Source organism: Lycium barbarum, chromosome 9, assembly GCF_019175385.1.
Source record: "Lycium barbarum isolate Lr01 chromosome 9, ASM1917538v2, whole genome shotgun sequence".
NCBI lineage: Eukaryota > Viridiplantae > Streptophyta > Magnoliopsida > Solanales > Solanaceae > Lycium > Lycium barbarum.
Genome location: NC_083345.1, coordinates 115160528 through 115177822, shown reverse-complemented (window position 1 = coordinate 115177822; position 17295 = coordinate 115160528). Strand labels below are relative to the sequence as shown.

The 17295-nt window shown below is 38.6% G+C and overlaps 1 long non-coding RNA gene across 1 annotated transcript; it reads left to right on the top strand.

Moving 5' to 3' along the window:
• Nucleotides 1-13930: 13930 nt before the first annotated feature.
• Nucleotides 13931-14390, top strand: LOC132608874 (uncharacterized). Its single transcript, XR_009570589.1, has 3 exons — nt 13931-14000; nt 14090-14149; nt 14238-14390. It is a non-coding gene; the product is annotated as an uncharacterized LOC132608874 (long non-coding RNA).
• Nucleotides 14391-17295: the final 2905 nt, after the last annotated feature.

Genomic DNA, 17295 nt, shown 5'->3' with positions numbered 1-17295 from the left:
GATTCATCTCAAATCTAGCAGGAAAGTGTCAGCCGTTCAGTCGTCTCATGAAGAAAGGTGCTCCTTTCGAATGGGACCAAGCTTGTGCCAATGCCTTTGAGAGCATCAAAACTTACTTGACCAAACCTCCAGTTCTAGCAGCTCCTGTGCCTAGAAAGCCATTGATACTATACATATCGGCACAAGAAAGTTCAGTTAGAGCACTCTTAGCCCAAGAGAATAACAAAGGGAAAGAAAATGCCCTTTACTACTTGAGTAGGATGATGACGCCAAATGAGTTGAAGTATTCGCCGATTGAAAAGTTGTGTCTGGCCTTAGTCTTCTCGATTCAGAAGATGAAACACTACTTTCAAGCTCATGTAGTTCATCTTATTTCCAAAGCAAACCCCATCAAATTTGTGATGTCGAAACCTGTCCTTAGCGACCGACTAGAAAGGTGGTATCTCCAATTTCAACAATTTGAGATTGTATACGTTCCTCAAAAAGCTGTGAAAGGGCAAGCATTGGCGGATTTCTAGCAGACCATCTGATACCTGATGACTGGGAATTAACTGATGAACTACCTGATAAGGATGCGATGGTCATTGAGATTCAACAGCCTTGGAAGATGTATTTTGATGGTGTTGCACATCGCGAAGGAGCTGGCGCTGGTGTGATATTTGGCACTTCTCAAGAGGAGGTCTTACCGTATTCCTTCACTTTAACACAATGTTGCTCCAACAATGTTGCGGAATATCAAGCACTCATACTTGGGCTTGAAATGGCTGTTGATATGAAGCAGTTACAATTACAAGTCTTTGGAGATTCTGAATTGGTAATCAATCAATTGTTGGGTCCCTACGAGGTCAAAAAGCCAGAATTGCGTCCCTATCATCACTATGCACAAAAATTAATTGGGTGGCTCGGCAACGTAACTCTCCAGCACGTGCCAAGAAAGGAAAATAAGAAAGCTGATGTTTTGGCTGCTTTGGCTTCAACATTGACTTTGCCTGACCAAGCGCAAATCACTATCTGCCAGAAATGGATAGTACCGCCGGAGGACAATGAGGATGAAGAAATCAAACTCGAGCTTCTTGTGGCCGTTTCTAAAGCTGAGAAGGTCGATTAGAGACAAACCATGATCGATTACTTGTGTTATAGCATTCTTCCAGAAGATCCAAAAGAAAGACCGAAATTCGTCGCCGTGCCCCTCGCTTCCTTTACTACAAAGATACTTTGTATCGTAGATCGTTTGAGGGAGTTCTCTTGCGTTGTCTGGGGGAAGAAGAAGCATATCAAGCTATGCAAGAAGCACACTCTGGAGTTTGTGGATCACATCAATCTGGGCCAAAACTACACTTTCATATAAAAAGGACGGGGTATTATTGGCCAACAATGGTGAAAGATTGTTTGGACTATGCGCGAAGTTGCAAAGCATGCCAATTGCATGAAAATTTTATACACCAACCTCCTGAGGTGTTACATCCAACTGTTGCATCTTTGCCATTTGACGCTTGGGGGCTAGACGTGGTTGGACCGCTACCGAAATCTTCTAGTGGCCACTTGTACATCTTAGCTGCAACGGATTACTTCTCAAAATGGGCTGAGGCTGTCGCCCTCAAAGAAATAAAAAAGGAGAATGTGGCAAACTTCATTCGAGTAAACATCATCTATCGTTTTGGCATTCCTAGTTATATCATAACAGATAATGGCAAGCTGTTCTCCAACAAATTGATGACTAAGATTTGCGAGCTTTTTGGCTTCAAGCAACGAAACTCGTCTATGTATTATGCTGCAAATGGACTAGCTGAAGCATTTAACAAGACCTTGTGAAACTTGTTAAAGAAGGTCGTCTCCAAGTCTAAAAGAGATTGGCATGATAGAATGGAAGAAGCTCTTTGGGCATACCGAACGACTCATCGCACACCGACTCAAGCAACTCCTTATTCTCTTGCTTACGGAGCTTAAGCGGTCCTTCCACTTGAACGCCAAATACCTTCATTGCGGCTCGCTATCCAAGAAGGGCTCACTGAAGAAGAAAATGCTCATCTATGCCTTGAAGAGTTAGAGGCCCTTGATGAGAAAAGGCTGGAAGCTCAGCAAAGCCTTGAATGTTATCAAGCTCTTCTTTCCCGTGCTTTCAATAAAAAGGTTCGCCTGAGGTCCTTCCAAGTTGGTGATCAAGTCCTGGCGGTATAAAGACCTATTATCATATCTCATAAATTTGGAAGCAAGTTCACTTCAAAGTGGGATGGGCCATATGTTGTCCAAAAGCCTATACAAGTGGCGCTTACAAGCTTATAGATGCAGATGGCTTGCGGATCGGTCCTATCAATGGGAAATTCTTGAAGATGTACTATCCTTGAAGTAAGATGATACTCCTGGCCCGCATGAGTTTAAACTGTGTGCGGCCCAAAAAAAAGTCCGCTAGGTTGAAAACCTCGAAAGAGGCGGCCTAGGAAAAAGTTAGGACAAAAAAAAAACATTTTTTTTCGGAACTACGATATGACTTGATCCTCTTCACCGAGGTACGTAGGCGCTTAGAGTTTCATTCTAAGTTTAGTCGCATAAAAAAATCCTTCTTCCTTGTTCGGAACTACGAAATGACTTGATCCTCTTCACCGAGGTACGTAGGCGCTTAGAGTTTCATTCTAAGTTCAGTCGCATGAGTAATATATATATATATATATATATATATATATATATATATATATATATATATATATATATATATATATATATATATATATACACACACACACACACACACACACATATATAGCACGGTGATATGGGATCGACGCTTGATCTCTTTCAGCGAGGAGACAAACATGACTGGAAAGAAGAAGACAATTCACAGCAATTGAAGCCGAAGATGATTGCAGTTTGTTTTAAACGCTTCTATCCAGTAAGCATTACTTCTTCAAAGAATGATGCGACTAAAAATTATGATGGATGTTTCAAGTAGTCGCTCGCCAAAGCTAGAATGTCGCTCCTATGACGAGTTGAGATTTCTTTTACCACAAATGCGCAAAGCTGAAGAGTCGAACAAGATAGATTCTAAGCTGAACTTGGAGAATTATCTGTACAGATGTAGAAAGCATTTGGCCGTCATATTTTATAGATATTGTATTTCAATGAGTCGTCTTTCCAACAAAATTGGAATCTCGTCATTTCGGCACTCGTACCCCAAGTTATGAATTTTCTCCCACCGAAGTGCAAAGCTGAAAAACATAAATAGAACAAGGCAGCATCAGAGTTGAAATTTGGAGAATTATCTGTACAAATATAAAAGGAATTTGGCCGTGATTTTTTATATATATTTTAGATCAATGAGTCCTCTTTCCATATAAATTGGAATCTCGTCATTTCGGCACTCATACCCCGAGTTATGAATTTTCTCCCACCGAAGCACAAAGCTGAAAAATAGAACAAGGCAGCATCGGAGTTGAAATTTGGAGAATTATCTTTACAAATCTAAAAGGACTTTGGTCGTGATTTTTATATATATTGTATATCAATGAGTCTCTTTCCATAGAAATTGGAATCTTGTGAACACTCGTACTCCGAGTTATGAATTTTCTCCCACCGAAGCGCGAAGCTGAAAAGTCGAACAAGGCAGAATCTAAGCTAACTTTGGAGAATTATCTGTACAAATCTAGAAGGAATTTGGCCGTGATTTTTATATATATTGTAGATCAATGAGTCCTCTTTCCATAGAAATTGAAATCTTGTGATTCCAACACGCTCGTACTCCGAGTTATGAATTTTCTACTACCAAAGCACAAATCTGAAGGGTTGAGCAAGGCAGAATTCGAGCTAAATTTCGAGAGAGAAAAAACAAAGATTCTTCAGTTATCTTTAAAAAAAAGGGGGAGCGAAAATTGCTCTAAATCACAAGACGAAATGATTCATGTTGAAATAAAGGCGATTACTTTTATTGCTTCAAGAAGGAAATGTCACTACATCATAATAAGCAATTAGAAAGTAAAAATCCTAAGCAAGAATCTAAGTCACAGAAAAGGCTTGAAGCATAGGATTTGTTGACGACTCTTCTCAACCGCCTCTTCAAGCTTGGATAGTCTCTGCTTCTTCATCAGACAACACATGATTAGCTTCAATAGTATGAATCTCGCCCTCTGTGTTGGTGATTTTCTCTTGATTTTTGGACAACTCCTCTTGGTGTTTGTCAAGGAATGCGATAATCTTCTCCTTCCTAGAGTTCAAGGCTGCTAAGTCTTTCTCCACATTCGCAAGATTTGCTTGAAGCTCCTTCATGGACCCATCTAGCTTTCCATGTTCTTGTTTAGCATCGTCGAGGCGTCGTTGTGCATCTGAAAGTGATTCTTGGTGTAATTCTTTAGTCATCTTCGACGATTTCAAAGAGTCATACTCTGCATACGCCTTGAAGAAGTTCTCGACAAGACCCTCTAAAGCAGAAACATCGATAATATTGATTTTCCTAATTTCCTCAAGAGTCGAAGCAATACTTGCCTCTAACGCCATAAAGCTGTCTAAGGAACCTAAAGAAAATTGTGTAATCCATCCGCACAATGCACCCCATATCTCAGAGACGAAGGTTGATTTGAAGCGGAAAATAGTCCCTTGTGGATCAAAGCTCGACGCGCTATGTTGCAATGGCTGTGAGGAAGGTCTGAAGGACTTCAGATGTGTAATCTGATCAACGACAACTTCATCCGCGTTCATCGGGTCTAGTTTCTGGAAACCCAACTACAAAACAAAAAAAAATCAGATTTAAAAAAAAAAGTGTAAATGCAAAAAATATGGAGAGAAGAAATATTACTTGTTCTGCTACTTCTTCCAAGCCCATGATCAAGTTTGGATCCCCATCCAGATGGATATCAGATCCAATGCTAATAGTGTCCAAATCAGCGAATTCATTATGGTGATCGTCGGACTCCTTCGATTTCCTTTCTAAACGACTCCAATGTCGATCTCCACTTGTATTACTCTCCGTCGAACTAGAGGATGCGATGGTATTTCCAATATCGATAGGAAGAGAGGAAGGGCGAGATTTTTTGTTGCAAGGTGATGCGAGACTTGATGTTTCTTTGGCGCCCTTGTCCAATGAACTCGAAGGCTACCTTCTTTTGGAAGTATTGTTGGTCACCTTAGGAGCTGTAGCACTTGTCTTGGAGACTAGTCGGACGCGTTTAACTCCTTTATCCATAGGAATTTCAACATCCTTCAAGGTTTTGGATTTAGAAGAAGTTTCATGAGCTTGCGGAGTATCATTAAGTTGCACCTCGGACTTGGAAGAAGGATGCAATTTTTCTTTCATTCGAGCCGGACCTCTTTTGGACAACATAGGTGTATGATCTTGCTTTGATTTTTGTGAAATAATTTGAGGACTCATTTCTGATGGATTTGTCCGATTGGCTAGCCACCATTCCATGTACTCACGAGTCATTAAAGGCGAACAACCTTCTGATGGGCGCACCGGAATTATGACTTTTGAAGAGGTTCCAAGGCGAATTGAAGAATTCCAAAGTTGTGCTAGTGTTAGCAATGTGCCATCGTATGGTCGCTCCATGAGGTCTCCAGGGATGTCTTGACAAAAACCAAATTGTTTGCTAAACCTATAAGGACTATAGGACTCCACAATGAGATCCACACCATGCCTAAGTGTAACATAACTCGAGCGAAGGCTTATGATAGTATCGTTCCATGAATCTGAGATATCGCCAGTATCAGTGAAGTACAATTCCCTACCTTGTAGCAATGCCAAATAATGGAGGTGGCGGGCGTCAGACAAATTGAAGTATTTGACCATCTTCTCGCCAGAAATCTTGCATAAAGGTATACTCCGATGTGAGTGATTGGCACAATGATGGGTCTTAAAATATTCTCCTAGCCAGCCATATACATAGTGTATGGGGAAAATTATATTCCCCTGCTTCAAGTCTGGAGAAGTAGAGATCTCTCTCAAGCCACGATATATGCTCGCAAGGACTGGGACTGCCAGAGAGAATTTCTCTCCATGAGCCATCAAGCTCGCCACTTTAAGAACGCTAGCACGCACATAATCAATTTTCTTATGGGGGAGAACAAACTTACAGAGCCAACATGTTAGGAAAGCCGAAAAATTCGTCTCATCTCTAAGTGAATCTTCCACTCCTAGCTCGACAAAGGGGGCATGCTCCTCATCGGTTCGTGGTATGTAATTCATGTCAATATGCCCGGAAGGATTGTGATTCAATCTTGGCTTCGTTGCACGACCCTTTGACGCCTTTTGCGGAGGCTCCGCGTACCTGCTTGGTCCTCTAAACCAAAATTTCACCCAATCATGGATGGAAACCTCATGACGGCCACCTTCGGCAAGTTTGTAAAAGGCTGAAAGCAAGTATAGACAGCTCTTGGGGAGCCATGGTTTCCCCTGATTGTCCATTTGCGTCAATTCTTTCGCCGAAGGAACAACTTCATCATAAAAAGATCCATGAATAGGAAGTCCTACAATTGTTCGTAAGTCCCAAAGCGAGATAGACATCTCCCCGACGAAAGTGGAAAGCATATTGGTAGACGGACGCCAAAGCTCACAAAAAGCATGCAGTATGTTGTCATCGTAATCATATGTAAGCAAAGAAGCGTAGATGGCATCGTAACGTTTGACACGCTCCAAGACTTCCTTATAGCGAGGAAGCACATCTTCCACCCACTCCCAGTAGCCGGGTGTGTAGCAAACTTTGCTGAAACTAGAAGGTGGGACACTCCAGTTGTTGAAACATCCATTGGGATGAGAAGATTCGGTGGGCGCGACTTCTCGATGAATTGCGGACTTCAACAGAGGGACGTCCATAATAGTGGCCTTGCCCGAGAAGTTGCTCATGACGTCTTTGGTATCCTTTTTAGACCATTCAGCAAGATGAAGCGTAGAAAGCTCTCCGTCAAGTGAGAAGGCACCGATCACTGGAGGTTGAACCGTCAAGGACTTTGGCGTTCGGATTTCGTTTGTCGCTCACTATCTCTAGATGAGGACGCAGCGTATCGCGAAAAAGTTAGAAAGTGTATCATCATTGTTTAAATTCAAATCCGTACAGATGAGCCCAAAGACCTGCAAAAGAAATAAAAAAAAAGGGACAGGTAAGTTTCGTAGAGCATGTCCAAAGCCAAGAAAGCAAAATCAGATTCTGTGGCTGATTAAAACATTATACTTGAGCCAATATAGAAGTAATTTGATTGTGATTTTCGTATATGACGTAGCTCTATGATTCTTCTTTCCGACGCCACAAACCGTTCGTGATTGGGATGTTCCTAAGTCAAGATATAAGATTTTTCGTCAGGACGCACAAAACTAATGAACCAGTGAACCAGAACTGAAGGTCTGATTCTCTATCAATATCTGAGTAAATATATAAGTAATTTGGTCATGGTTTCCGCGTATTACGTATCTCTACGAGTCTAGTTTCCGAAACATCAAGAGGATCATGATTTCGACGTTCCTACATCGAGATATGGATTTTCTACCACAGACATGCAAAGCTGTGAATAAAGTGACGAAAATTCATATTGAAGAAGAGAATTACCTGAAAGAGATGCGTTCAAACCAACTATATGGTTCTGCAAATTGACGTCAAACCACCATGATAATGCAGATGCGCCCAAAGACCTGCAAAAGAAATAAAAAAAAAGGGACAGGTAAGTTTTGTAGAGCATGTCCAAAGCCAAGAAAGCAAAATCAGATTCTGTGGCTGAATAAAAATAATATATACCTGAGCCAATATAGAAGCAATTTGATTGTGGTTTTCGTATATGACATATCTCTATGAGTCTTCTTTCCTACGCCGCAAACCGTTCGTGATTGCGATGTTCCTAAGTCAAGATATTAGATTTTTCGTCAGGACGCACAAAACTAATGAACCAGTGAACCAGAACTGAAGGTCTGATTCTCGATCAATATCTGAGTAAATATATAAGCAATTTGGTCATGGTTTCCACGCATGACGTTGCTCTACGAGTCTAGTTTCCGAAACATCAAGCGGATCATGATTTCGATGTTCCTACATTGAGATATGAATTATCTACCACAGACATGCAGAGCTGTGAAGAAAGTGACGAAAATACATATGGAAGAAGGAAATTACCTGATAGAGATGGGTCGAACCAGCTCGACGATACTTCGAATTGACGCTCAAACACCAAGAGAAGGGGTGTATTTATAGATGTCAAAATCTGGTTCCTACATGGACTACACAAAGAAATCCTTGTTCCAGTTGGAATCTAATCATGGAAAGCTTAAGCTTATGGAAAGTTTAGGCTTTATATATGGAAAATTTAAGCTTATGGAAAGTCTCTCCTAAAAGATGGAAAGGAATACCATGCAAATTACGGAAACTTTGGGATATATGTGGCGGTTAAGCTTATATATGGAAAGTGATTACTTTGCAACATGAAATATGAGGTTAACTCGTGCAATACTAGTAGTATCCTTACCTAGTTTAATGCATATCAAGTTCAAGGGTTGTATATTTCCTAGGGTGCAGCAAATAACGACTAAGGAAAAGGAAAAGGATGTTTCTTTATTGCTATATATTTTCTGTACGTATGGAAAGGTTTTGTATATGGAAAATTATGTATGGAAAGCCACTGATTTCTCCTGATATGGAATATATTTGCATACAGAAAATACTATTGTGGGGGAAAGCCGCTGATTTCTCCTAATATGGAAAGTATTTGTATATGGAAGATGCTGATGTATGGAAAGTTACTGTTCTCTCCTAGTAAGGTTAGGCTTACATATGGCGGTGGTAAAGTCTGCTTGCGACGCGAAGAAGCTAGAGGATTCATCGAAATTATCGTCAATTATTAGACACATCATCAGGTCGACTCGTGGACACAATACAAAAAAAATAATCGCTTCGTGAATACTTCAAGCCTCGTCTTTAAAGGTTCGACAAGTCATGCACCTCAACAAGCCTTGAAGCAGGGGGCATTTGTAGACACTGAAATTTAATCGAACTTAAATCCACAAATTAATTTGGATAATATTCTAAATTCTAAATGTATTGGTCCAAACAAATATTATGGGCTAACATAATCGGATTTGTTGTTTAAATACAACATGTATGGACTTAGTTGAAACACCAATTCAATTGGGCTAGTCTATCTTGTCGGACTTCACATGATGAGCCCACTTTATTAGCCCAAGGTCCATGCCACGTGTCAAATGATGTGGCACGCCAAGTCAAGTCAAGGACCAATTGTCACGACCCAGTCCCGTGGGCCGCGACTGGTGCCCTATTTGGACACCCCAGACAGACTTACATACCAAATCGTCATATTATAGCTTAACCAAAATTTAATATTCATCATCTTAAACAGACTGAAAATAATTATTATCTTAAGCGGTCGCGCGTACAAAATATCATATCAGAACCAACAGAGGTGGCGGAATACACATCGCCGAATATATGCACATATACAAACATGCAGGCCATTTAGGCCGCATTCAAATCTGATAGATTGGCGGAATATACATCGCTAGATACATATACGTGTACAGACAATTAGGCCGTTTTGGCCATAATAGCAAACGGGACCGCATTAAGACGCAGATCATGAACAAACGAACACACACATGACCCATGACCCACATATATGACTACAGGCCTCTACAAATCATAACGGAATCATATGACGGGACAGGGCCCCGCCGTACCCCAAATAGTCAAATATACAGAAGCATATACATCACAGAAGATATGTACCAACATATGGGCTTCGGATCAAAATGAGCACTCTGTACTAGCAGAATGTGTGGCCTACACTGGCGGATCACGAACCTCTGTACCTGCGGGCATGAAACGCAGCCCCCGAAGAAAGGGGGTCAGTACGAAAGATGTACTGAGTATGTAAAGCATAAAGTACAGAAATCCAAACCATAACTGAAGTGAAGGGTACAAAGAGAGAATACCGGATCAATATATCAAAACATGTACTGAAGACATATGTACCTAATGCAAACAGAAAATCATGCATAAGGCTCAGGAACGTGGTCACCACTCCGACGCTGGTGCCACAACACAGCATACTCCAGAAGGTTTCAAATCTCCGTACAAAACCCGAACACAACATATCATCACAACATATCATATCATCAAAACATATCATAAGCCATATCACAGCATAACTCCATAAACGGTACCCGGCCCTATGGCGAGGTCTCGGGAACCGTAACACATCAACTGCCGAATATGTCATAATACGCACGATCACAAAACCGGTCCGGGATCCGGCGAACGATATCATGATAACATGCACGAGCGGAGTAGTGAGAAACTAATGCAATTTACATATAAAAACATTTGTGAAGTCTTGGTATGGTCATATGACAACAAGTTAAGTGAACTAGTTTGAATAACTGAACAATATGGGGTCTGTCTCACAAGAGTATTTCTGAAATCGGATTTGTAACTCAGAGTATATATTAGAATATAATGGAGCCACTAAAACGTCTTTCTTTGGTAGCTAGAATCATATGCAAAAGTTCCTTTTTGACATCATACAAAAATAAGTCGAATAGGACAAACGAAGGAGGTCTCGGGGCTAGCGGGCCCACCTCGGGTCAAGTCGAGGTGGCATACGTAATTTACAAACATTAGACTCTATGGAGTCACCCATGAAAGTTTCAAGGGGATTCGGTTACGTTTATGATAATTAAAGATGTTTGAACATTTCTTTCCAACAAAGTAAAAGGCTCTAATTCAATTTTGCTGAATGAAATAGTACCAAAAGTAAACTCGGATTTCTATGAACAGAATAATCCCCGAGGCTCAAATCCAAACCTAGTACACCTAGGACATGCCAAGAGAAGGAAAGGGGTAGCTTTACATACCTTATTCACTTCTTACGCTCGCCCAAACTCAAATCCCATTTGCTCCAAAATCTACAATTGGTCACAATTACCAAATGTGAATTTCAAGCTTTTAAGAATTCAAACTTAAATCCATATTTGTCTACCGAAATTTCGGCAGCATTTCCCCTATAAATTCAACATCCCCGAGAGTTAACTCGGCCATATTATCAACAACAACACCCACAACCATACCAACAACATCAACAATCACAACAAAACACATTCTTACATAATTATTCTTACTTTCTACATAATGCAACACTTCCATTCCAACTTCACATTGTCAATCTAATATCAACATTTTCCATATTCATTAACTAATTCAAAATTATTCAAACATAATTCAATAGCATTCCGAACAATATTCAAGGATTCGAACAATCCTGCCAACTCCATATTCCATCCGAAACTTCTACAAATACAACGAAACTACCAAATTGCATTGTCTTCTTCCAAATTCATCAACAACCACCATAATTCACATTTTAGAACTCTACTTCCATAATTACCCAAAAATTATATTAAAAACACATAATTCCCCATAACGACTTATAATTAATTTCAATGCCGATTCGAATCATTTAAACCTTTATTCACATCATAATGCCACAACGACACAACTAACAAGCTAAATAAAATTTAATTCACCATTCCCTTCACCACCATGGATCACGGCCATGCACACACTCCACACACACACACACCATGCACCCACACACCACAATTTCATAATTCTCATCTAATTCCAATCATTATAACACATACACTTCTTCCATAACATAAAAGAATAGAATTCTTACCTTTTTCTTCAATTTTCCCACTTGCCACAAACGTGATTTTCTTGCTTAACTAATTATACCACGTCGAAGAGCGTCTCGAACTTAATAAGAATTCAAAAAGAAAGAGATTTCTAGATCAAAGTTGAAGGCTAAAAAAATTTTCCATTCTTTTCTTGAAGGGGCCGAACCCCTCTCTCTTGCTCTTACTTTCTTTCTTTTGTTTTGTGTCTTGAATGTTCTAAGGAGATAATTATATAATAAATCCTCTCAATTATTTGTCACATAGAAGAATTTCCATGGACTTGGGCCAAGGCCTCATGGCCGGCCACCCCATTCATTTGGGCCTCAATTTCTCTTTTATTTATTTTGAGCCCAATTTATTAAAAATCCTATTTCGTAATTCACAAAACTAATTTCTGAGATTCCAATTTTTCCCTTGGCCTTCCTCCGTATTTCCGCATCAATATTTTTCATAAATATCACACATATGTTAAATAAAATAAAAACATAGCCCTCATTTCCTACAAAGTAAGATTATTCCAAATTTTCCAAATACGCAAAAATGCGGGATATAACACCAATAAAATCATGCCACATGCATAAGTGACGTAGCATGTCAAGTCAATAGAAGAACCAATCAAATGTCGCCAAGTGTTCAAATGACATGGTTCAACCAATCATATACAAACCCTAGCTCTCCCATACAACTATAAATAAGGGTCTTCATAAAGCCAAAAAAGAAAAAAATACATAGAGAAGCTCTCAGCCGCAAGTCTTCCGCATACTAAGAAGTCTTCGCTCCAAGTGGTGAGCCGCAAGTTTCCATACCTCTACGTTTGCGATTCAAGCTCGGCTCCGCATTCGTAGTGAAATATCAACAACAAGTGATTCGTCCATTCAAGAACAAGCAAAAGCCCTTGATTGACGGCCGTATCGTGAGGAGAAGAATCAAAGGATTACATCTTTTTGTTTAAGATTTCATAAAGATTGTAACCCCCGCGCAAATTCTTGAAATCAAATATTATTCTTTGTCACTATTTTTCTTTTCTTGATTATTATTTTCAGGAACGAAGATTAGTCGTTACAGATTGATCTCTTGCGTTGCAGTATATGAGAATGTGAACCTCTTTCCTTACCTTCTTACTTACCTTATGATGCAGTGGGAGGAGTGTATGTTCAAAGATAACATTTTTTTTTGTAGATTCTTTATTCTAACCCTTGCTTGAATTAGTGTAATTGTTGTGTAAGGATCAACAAAAAAGACCATATAATATGGATGTCCAAGACAGTCCTATGAGATGAAATTTCATTACATTTAACAAACATACAAGACGTGTTTAATACAAGATGTTCAAAGCGAGTGTAATACAACATAAAACGACTGCTTGTGGCTCCCATATTTCATTTTTAACATAGTAATATCTCCCATATTTCATTTTTACTTGTGGCTCGTTTGGATATGAAATTAGTTGTTAATCTTGATTTATTTTAATGGTGAAATCTAATTTGAAAATATAGTTTTCCTTCACTTGTACAAAAAAGAGGTTAGCGGAGAGCAGAAGTACAACGGCAGAAGCTAAGATATTGTCATATACTAAACTGCTAGTGAAATCTTAGTCCTATCAATTTAAGATAAGAAAGACCTTGTTTGGGGGATAATCTTAATATATTACATGACGGAACTACCAGATGACTACTTTTTGTTGGGTAAGTAGTTTGTTTGACTTTGTCTATATATAATATTAGAAGACAAGATTTTCTCTTGTACAAAAAAGAAAAACTGATAAGTACTTCATTTATAGTTTACAGCAGAAGCATAATAGTGGAAGACAAGATGTATACACAGAAATGATGATGAAATTTTAATCTTGTTTAAGAATTAGGATAATTCAAAACCACAGTTTAAGGAACCGAGATAGACATGGTGTCTTAGGAGGCCTTTGATGGGTGTTCTTGAAATTACCTAAGAGTGCACAAAAGTTTACAGTTATATCTGATGCATTACCTCTTTTAATGTTGTTTGTAGAGATTCCAGCACACTATGAGAGCTATTCAAGGGTCGTTGATAGTGTCTTCCTTTATCAACATAATACTTGGATATGGGCAAGCCTGGGGAAATCTTACTAGGTAAGTTGTGTTTTTTTCTTCTGAATACTTACTACTAGTATCATTAGTTCTTGTTTGGAACTTTGGAATTATCTTTCTGTTTTTGGATTGCCTTCCCATTATGTTCCATCATTTTGTTACTTTCTCCGACGAGGGAATGACACGTCATCCTTCTTCTGTTCTACAAGTTTTTCAGTCCTGTTGTCATTACGCCGCTCGTTTGTGTTTTAGGTCTTGGTTTGTTTGGTAGAGGCTTTCCTCAGGTATTATCCGAAATATTAAAAAGCTTCATTGCTCGAAGAAGTTGCACGAACCTCAAGCAATTTTCTTTATGATCCTATGATTTGATCAGGTGGGTGATTATATTGAGATTGGCCTACCCATGTTAATTCTACTTATCATTTCCCAGCAGGTAATATATCATTTCATTGACTAGTTTTTCTATTTGATAGTTCTTTCAATTTACTAGAAGATTGTAATGTTGGTCAAGTCATCTGCAGTATATGCAACGTGTTCATCCAGTTTCCCAATCCATACTTGAAAGGTTTGCTTTGCTCCTCTGCATTGGGCTTATCTGGGCTTTTGCTGCTATTCTTACTGTTGCCGGTGCTTACAACCATGTGAAGGAGCGAACTGAGCTGAGCTGCCGAATTGACCGTTCAATTCGTTCCTTTTGTCATCTGCTCCATGGTACTCATCTGGATACAATTATGATAATGCCTTCGACTTCTTTCTTTTCCTGACATGTATGTTTGGTTGCGTGCAGGATCAGAGCCCCTTAACCTTTCCGGTGGGGAACTCCCATATTCAGAGCTGGCAGTGTCTTGGCGCCTGGAGATCTAGCAACACTTTTTAGTTTCTATGGACCAGTGAGGATGCCACAAAGGTCAAGGGTTCAAGTGGGAGGAATCGGATCATGACTCTAACACCCAACGTTGACTTTTTTGATACGTTGACTTTTTTGATTCGTATACTTTTGGATTGTAATATTGCTATGTTTTTTTGGATATGTATATTTTTTTTTATGATAGTTTTAATTCGAATTAGATGTACTTTTGAAGGTGAATTTGATTGTAGGAAGTAGTTTATGGATGTTTTAACTTTACGATGTTTAAGTGTTTTGAATGTAGAAAGTAGTTTTTGGTTGTTTAACTTTACGATGTTCAAGTGTTTGAATGTAGTTTTAAGGATATTTAGAAGTACTTTAAATTGAAACTTGAGGTTGAATTTGATTTTAGAATGTGAAGTTTATGATTGTAGAAGTACTTTGATGAATTGGACGTGTTGATGAGTTGCATTGTTGATTTGGTTGATGACTGTGATTGCCAGGTGGGCTGCTGTAAAAGCAGCCGAATGCTGGAATTTTTTTTCCAGATTTTCGACCTCATGAGGTCGAAAATTTATCCAGATATTGATAATTTTCGACCTCATAAGGTCGAAATTGTACTCAGAAATTAGAATTTCGATCGCACGAGGTCGAAAATCTGGGCAACATTTTGAATTTCGACCTCATGAGGTCAAAATCTGGCAGCAATATTGCTAAATTTCGACCTCATGCGGTTGAAGTTCTGAAAATATTTTTTTATTATTTTTATCTTCTATCATATTTCGACCGCGTGCGGTCGAAATATTTTATTAATATTTAAATAAAAAATAACTTTTTCGACCTCAGGTGGTCGAACAATTTATTTTCGTAATATAGGTAGAAAACGTATTTCGACCGCGTGAGGTCGAAAATTTTTGACCACGTGAGGTTGAAAAAAATTTCACCCTAGCTGTTAGCGACCATGCCTTGCGATCGAAATTTTGATCGAAAATTGGTCTTTTTCGACCTCGTGTGGTCGAAAATTTTGGTCGAATTTCACTGTTTTTGTAGTAGTGTCCCCCTCATAATGGGTATAATGTCGAGGCAAGTTTGCTCACAATCCGACTAAATAGTCTACTCCACTTCTCACTAATGTATATACATCCGATAATACCATCCACTGAAAATTATATTAGATAGTAGTATGAGAATGTCATTATGAGGGTCAGAGTTGTTCCTTGTACAAAGAAAGACAATTGATATTCTTTTCCTGAAATATTAATACACTATGTAGATATGTTAACTAGTGAATAGATTCGCGCTTTGCGCGGTCGTGAGCAAAATCAAAATATTTCATTAGTTTTTATAAAAAAATTAAAATTCATTAATCAAATATATCTTTGTGATTCTACCATGAAACATTACAACATGTGATATGAATAGCATATTATAACCGGTATATTTTAATGTGGTTTCATCTTTTAAACTTTTAATGATAGTTTAATTAAAGTCTATCTTTAAGCAATTTTAAATCAAAATTTCAAATATGACACTGTAGCTTCGACATGGCCGGGCCAGCCCAGACCCGGTAAACCCGGCCCACCACCGGCCCGGCCCAAGCCCACTAAGAGGTGTAAGGGGCTGGGCTAGGTGGGTTTTATTAGGGGGCTGGGCTAGACAAGGTGGACAGTCCGCCAGCCCGGCCCACCAGCAGCCCGAGTGAAGGCCCACCGGGGCACCGGCCCGGCCCGACCCGACCCACTTCAAATTAAAAAAAAAGATAAGTACTACATTTATTACTAATAATAAGTATTTTAAAAACATTGTATCCCAATAAAATAGTTGTAGCTATAATTGTGGGATTCTTAAAATTTTGGAAGCAAATATATGAAATATTTATTAATTATTCAAACCATAGTTAGAATCTTACTTTAGTTAATTAAAACTTAACCATTAATTTTAACTCATGTAATGTGTCTCTTATTCAAGTAAGAACTTGGGGAAAATGGAGACAATGAAAATGGAGAGGAGTCGGATCCGTTAATATTTAATTGCTACTAAATGAAAACTAATTAGCTCTCCTTTTTTTTTAAAAAAATTAGTGGTCACTGGTCAGCTGAGCCCCACAGAATTAATAAAGTGGGCAGTGACCTTTTCCAACGTTTGAAAACTAGTTAGCTCTTCCTTTGTTTTTTTTTCAATTAATAATGGGCAGATGGACCCCAAAGAATTAACAAAGTGGCCAAGTGACCGTTGCCAACGGAAAGATTGACAATTCAACCGTTGGCCCAAAAAAGAACCCCTCAACCCCTTAAAACTATTTTTCACCTTTAAGTTTAAAAAATTACAGTTTAACCCATTTTCACCTATAAATACCTAATACATTTCATCATTTTTTACTACAATCCTCTCATTTTATCCTCACTTTCCCTCTTAATTTTTAGCAATTTCTATAATTTTAGTATTCTACTTTAATTGTTTTTGCAAACTTGCAATTAACAAGATCAAGTGGAAGGCTTCAAGTATTCAATTCATCAATTTACGATCACGTTGTTATTTCATTATCTCCGAGAATTTGGTACCTTCGTTCCATCTCTTACTTTTATTTAGTACTTTAATTCTTCCATTTTAATTTTAATTTTCATTATTTTAATTTGCATAATGGAACCACAAAAAAGAATCGGTAAAGCTTTATTAGATGACAACAGCTAGATTTTAAAGTATCAAACTTAATAAATTTTAGTATTAGATTT